The 5,974-nt window shown below is 35.8% G+C and overlaps 1 long non-coding RNA gene across 1 annotated transcript; it reads left to right on the top strand.

Moving 5' to 3' along the window:
* The first annotated feature begins 26 nt into the window (after window positions 1-26).
* Window positions 27-5,359, top strand: LOC102374315. Its single transcript, XR_324043.3, has 3 exons — window positions 27-745; window positions 4,020-4,090; window positions 5,142-5,359. It is a non-coding gene; the product is annotated as an uncharacterized LOC102374315 (long non-coding RNA).
* The last annotated feature ends 615 nt before the right edge of the window (window positions 5,360-5,974 follow it).

The following is a 5,974-nucleotide window of genomic DNA, read 5'->3' as shown; positions in this document are numbered from 1 at the left end:
TTAAGCACGGATGGGCAGATAGCATATGGGATGCAACACGTTGCCATCTGGGCCGTTTAGCCCCTCACCTCCGAGAATATCAATCACATATATTCCGGGGGAAAATGTAATGACTCTCGGAACAGGAAGATGAATCGCCTGCTACGATTTATATGCCTTGACCTGATGCTATGTAACAATAAAATGGGAAATGGATCTCACCGGGTTTTGTTGTTTTGTTTTTAATCCAGTGAGCGTGTGACCAAACGGGGCTAGGCTTCAGCTAGGATAAACATCTCTTTGCATTTATAGGATCCTGACAGCTGTCACATCTGCCCGACGCTGAGGCGTGACCCGGCCTGCTCTCTCCGAATGACAAGGGACGGTGCAGGCTCCGCTGTCCTCACTACAACAAGTGACTGTAGCTACAAAAAGTCCCAACGCCAGTGTGAAATATTCTGATTTTGAGCAAAACTATCTTGATCTGCACTGCATATTTCTTTTAGGGACTAGGAATAGGGACAGGGGGGAGCAGCATATAAAGACTAAGCTTTAGACTACTTCAGAAAAATAATTGGGGGTAAAATTAATTGCCTTTTAGCAGTTTCCAACATGTTTTATATTTTCAACCATAAGTTCAGTTGTTTGACTTTTTATGAACTAAGACTTTTTGACATAAGAAGGCCTATTAATTCCCCCCCCCCACACACACACACATTTACAGAAATTTGAATGTGCAGAAAACTAACTGTTCTTAAGGAAACAGGTATGTATGTATGCATTATTGGTTGATTTTGCCCAATGATTGTTCAATATGTCTTGAATGTGCAATAACTTGTGCATTTATTGGGGCTCTATTACAAGTCAGTAGAAGGTCACCCATTGCTTTCAAAAGGTTATCTGATTGGGCCCAGCGAGACTTTGTAAATTCACTAGCTTTGTAATCTGCTTCAGTGTTATGATTTTAACCTTTTGAAGCATGATCAGATCCCAAAGGAAGGTTTTGCACCCGTAAAACTCAAAAGTATTTATCCCTTGATTTCTACACTCACCCTGATGATTAATTTTTGAAGGACACTAATTTGAACATGTAATGTGCTGCTATCTTTTTATCTGAAATGTTATTCAAGATGGAAAGAAAATTAATAATTGTTCAAGGACAGAAACCAAGAAGTATCATGGACCTGTTGCCATTCTTTCTTATGTTGGGTTGTCAGTGACACAGTTTTATCTTAAATGAAGTTATTCTGCTTGCATATTAGTAACAAATACACACTGTAAGGTCTTTGGAGATGGAGACTGCCTCTTCATTGCGTTTGATGTGCCCTGGGGCCCTGGCTTCTAGTTGCTACTATGAAGACAGGGATTGTCTCTTCATTGTGCTTGGTGTGCCCTGGGGCCTTGGCCTGTAGTTGGTACTTCTAAAAATAATAGTGTGTACACATATGCACATGCACACACATTGTGTGTGTGTGTGTGTGTGTGTGTGTGTGTGCACATTCCATGTCCTTCATCTGTAAGATAAACCTCAAGTTATTAAAAACTGTTCAATATGTTAAAAGATGACCTTTCGCTCTCAAAACGTACAGAAAAATACATGACCTTCCCTGAACAAGAAACAGGCACCTGGTTTAATTAATATATTATATACGTATACCATGCAAAATCCTACTGACGGTATGAGGTTTTCCTTTGTCTCCACGTAGCTGACCAGAAAAACAAAGCTCTTGTTCTGTTAAATGGGCCTGAGCCGGTTTTCATTGGTGTCAGGAACATAGTATTGAGCCCCATTTTCTTGTACCTCAAGGCAGGGTTTGACTTATGAGGGAGCTCAGGGGGACTGAGCCCTCCCATAAGAAACAAAAGCACCTGTGTAAGATTTGAGAGTCATAACCTGGAAAGCAGGGGGGGGGGAGGGGGAGGAAGGGTGTCTGATTCTGTTAGGGCATCATGATGGGCAGCCCAATATTTGTTTCAGACCCCACCAAAAAGTCAAAGTGTAATTTAAGCCCTGCCTCAAGGGCCTCTCCATTAAGACATGTGGAAGTGAAGTCTGAGTTGCCTATATGTGAAGTAAAATATTGCTTCAAGCATATTCCTATTGCCAACAGGGATACAAATAATGTAAACCTCAAAACTAACACTTTGCAACAACAAAAAAGTTCTAATCTTTTAAAATTGATCAGCATACCTTTTAACAAGGTATTTTTCTGTGATTTTGTGGGTTTTTTAAAGAGGGTTTATGTTGGATTAATATTTAGACATGCAAGTGTAAGTATGTTATGAATGGATCAGTGTCTTTTTTATAAAACTATTGTTGTCATAAATCCTACAGTTAATCCTCAGCTCTAGTGTACTTGATTCTTACATGATCTCCCTACTTAATATCCATGACTTCTGGGTGCAGAGCTTTAACCTCCCCCCCAAAACAACAAAAAAACAAAAACCAAATTAACCTTTTATACCCATTTTCATTAAAAAAAAATGCATATTCTTCTATAGGCGGTATTCTTCTATAGTTCTGATTTTTTGTCCTTTTACTCTAGACTAATTTTACTTCTTTTTGCATCCCACTTATGAATTGTATAGAATGAACATTGTGGAATCCTAGTTAACATCCATGGTAACCTTTTTGACTTAACCCTGTAGTCTTTACTAAGCAAAGAAAGCTCCCCATTGAAGTCAGCGGAAAATCTTGACAGTGTAAGAAGGGCTGCAGGCCTATGAAGTGGCTGACTTCCAAAACCAGTCATATACAACATATGTCAGTGTTGTTCTAATGAACTGAAGAGGGAATGGTTTTAAATTATGTTTAGATATATGCCTTCTAAAATTCAGACTTAGTGCCAAAAAGAGTTCCCTATTCACATACCTCTTAAATTGAGAGTTGAATGGAACACCAATTGTACAGTGATGTATACATGTACATATATGCGTGTGTGAGTGTATCTATGTGTGTGTGTATAAAATTTTGTATGGGCAGGAAAGGATAAAGAAGTTAAAGAATTTCAACACCATATATTGTGGATTTTAAATACATTAGTTTCCTTATAGTGACATCTGATTGCATTGCAATCATAGCTACTTGTTTATCTTCACACTGATATTTTAAAATATTTAACACTTCTATATTTCATTTTAATGTAAAGGCCTTGGCAATAAATGACTGAAACTTTTTCGAACAAGGAAGCTAGATATAATGACTCTGTAATATAATAGTTCAGTACATTTTTGTGTATAACATTGCAGAGTTCCTCCCATCTTGCACTTTGAGAATTCATTTTTATTACTCAACTGACAAGTTGCTGCTTATCTAGAATAGTTCATCCTGTCAAATTACAATTACTTACATAACTTCACATTCATATTCAGTTTTTAGTTTATCTTTTAGTGAGGGCAATATGTAAATATAATATAAAAGTGCACTTCATAGTTAATACTTTAAAAGAAGATTGACAGTTGTTTTAATTAAATGTGTTCTTTGGGCTCCTGTATTTGGATACCAAAATACAGCATTTCACCACATTTATAAAATTGTGTTTGCATTTATTTAATTTAGGTTTCTTTTTTAACGCGTGTAGCCCTGAATGTTTGTTCTCCATTTTTTTTTCACATCATTACTCTGATACTGCTTGATTAGCTCCCTCCCCAGTCATGATTGGTAATTAAAATAGGCATTAAAATTAGTCACTTAGCAATTTTGCTGTTCAATTGGCAATTAAATTACTTAATTGCAATTAAAGTCCTAATTTTAATTGGCAAAATGATAGATGTAGATTTAAGATAATATGTATAAATACTTTAATAAGTGTCTATATAAGGATTACTTAATTACTCAACTTCAAGTTTATGCTGTTAACTTTAGAACTTTTAAGTGAGCAATGAAATTTATATTACATCTATTCTAAGGATATGGTAATTAGGTGTATTACTTATCACTATAAGGGTTTTTTGCTATAAGTTACTTCTGTAGCTTTTAAAATTGTATCCTGGGCCAGCCATTGTAATTGTATATATTCTATGCTATGTATTCCTTTTAGGTCTTTGATCCAGCCTGGCTTTCATTGAACTGGTACCTTGTCCTACTGAAGCAGTCTAGGGTTATTCATAGGTGAGAATAACTAGATCCACATTTTATACAAAGAATATACAATGATTATAAAGTTATTAGCTTCTTTTTGTTTTAAGAAAGATTCAAGGACACAACATTAAAGTTGTTGAATGTGAATTATTATTACCTTTGATTGTATATATGTTACCGTAACTTTTTTGATACTTTAGTGAGACATTTAACAGCTCTCCAATTTAAAACTTAAATCAAATACTATATTTATACCTATTGTTCTTGATTTCAGCATGTTTAATTGAATAAAGACAAATAATTTGGATGTCATGTTCATGTTTTTAATTGTAAATTTAATTTACAATTAAAAAAGTATTTTAACTCTTAAATTGGAAACACTTTCAAATGGATTTTTTGGCAAAACTTAGGCATACGTGCAAACCTTATTAGGGAATGATCACCCTTCGCCCTGCTATTCCATTTTTGCAGTGCTTTTGGCCCCAATTCTCTGTTTTAACCATGTTTAAAATATAAAATATCTAAGTTTTGTATAAAAAAAATCTTTTGGATCCTCTGTTTTAAAACAATGGCTCATTGTTATCAAGGTGATAGCACTTTTTGTGCAATTTTATTAATTCTGGGACTCTACGCATATCTTATACATGTATTTTTTCTAAGCTGAGTTGCATTGACTGTAATCTACTGAAAATCATAATCAAAGTTTTCTATACACCAAAACCAAGGTGAAAAAGAATAATGCATGCAAATGGACGGAAGAGCTGCATATTTGCATAGCAAAAATACTAACTTGCCTTATTCTTGAACTGTTTTAGTAGAAAACTAATCATTTTTTTTCAGTGTGATTTTTTTTTGTAATACACAAATTTCATTGCAGCAGAGAACTCCAGAGAATTGCTGATTTTCTTCAAAGAAAGCCACATTCTTACAAGTGTCTGATACTGCACAGGCCAAATTCTACCGCTGCAAAGCTACCTCTCTTGGCTCTTAGCTGTGTGGAAGTCTAGTAGATTTCTAAAATATTCGTAATGAAAGATGTAATTTCACTGCAACTTTGCTCATAAATTTTGCTTTTTTTCAGAATTATCTTCCTGTCATGGGTCCCACTGAATGAAGAAAGAGTTGTGCTATTGACATCAGTAGGCATAGGAGAAGGTGACATGTATAAAATGTTTCTCACATGTATGAGATAAAAGGCTTTCTTGAAATTATTTTAAAACTATTGACTTAAAAGGCCTCAGAATCCTAAGCTGCATTTTTATTTGTATATGTGATAGTATAATAAAAAACATAACTAAATACCTGTCCCCCTTATATTGGTCTTCATTTGTTTGCACGCGATAGTAAATATTATCAAAATTATTTGTATCACGTAATCTTTCTGCTTAATTTCACATATCCACAACTTAAAAGCTAAGGAAATACGGTGCGTTTTTTTTATTCTTGCAGCTATTAGCTGACCCATTAATATTTTGTTTTAAAAGTTAGGAAAAAAATGTTTGGGATAAAGAGAGAAAGACCATAACTAAAATTACCAGTGAAGCCAGGAGGAGAAAAGGTGCACCAAGATCACGCACCAACCATTTCTCTTACAAACCAACAGGCTCAGAGCACCCATAGTTTGGCTTCGCTTCTTTCTACACAACCTTCCACCTGTTTTATAAAGGATTTGCCTTAACCTTTTTTCAAATAATGTATTTCCTCTTCATTTCTCAAGAGGAAGTTGGACTCAAGTAAGTGCTGTCTTTTAAGTACAGCTAGACTTCTTAGACTCTACCCTTTTGGAGAGAACCTTTCCATGGGAAGTCATTAGGCTTCGGGCCTAAGCCGCCCCATGACGGGTCACCGCACCTGCCCGGAGCCCAGAGGCCCGGCCGGGCACCGCTTCCCGCAGGCCCGTCGCGAGTGACCCCT

Source organism: Alligator sinensis, unplaced genomic scaffold (genome assembly GCF_000455745.1).
Source record: "Alligator sinensis unplaced genomic scaffold, ASM45574v1 scaffold788_1, whole genome shotgun sequence".
Taxonomy (NCBI): Eukaryota; Metazoa; Chordata; order Crocodylia; family Alligatoridae; genus Alligator; species Alligator sinensis.
This window is presented reverse-complemented; position numbering and strand designations above follow the sequence as displayed.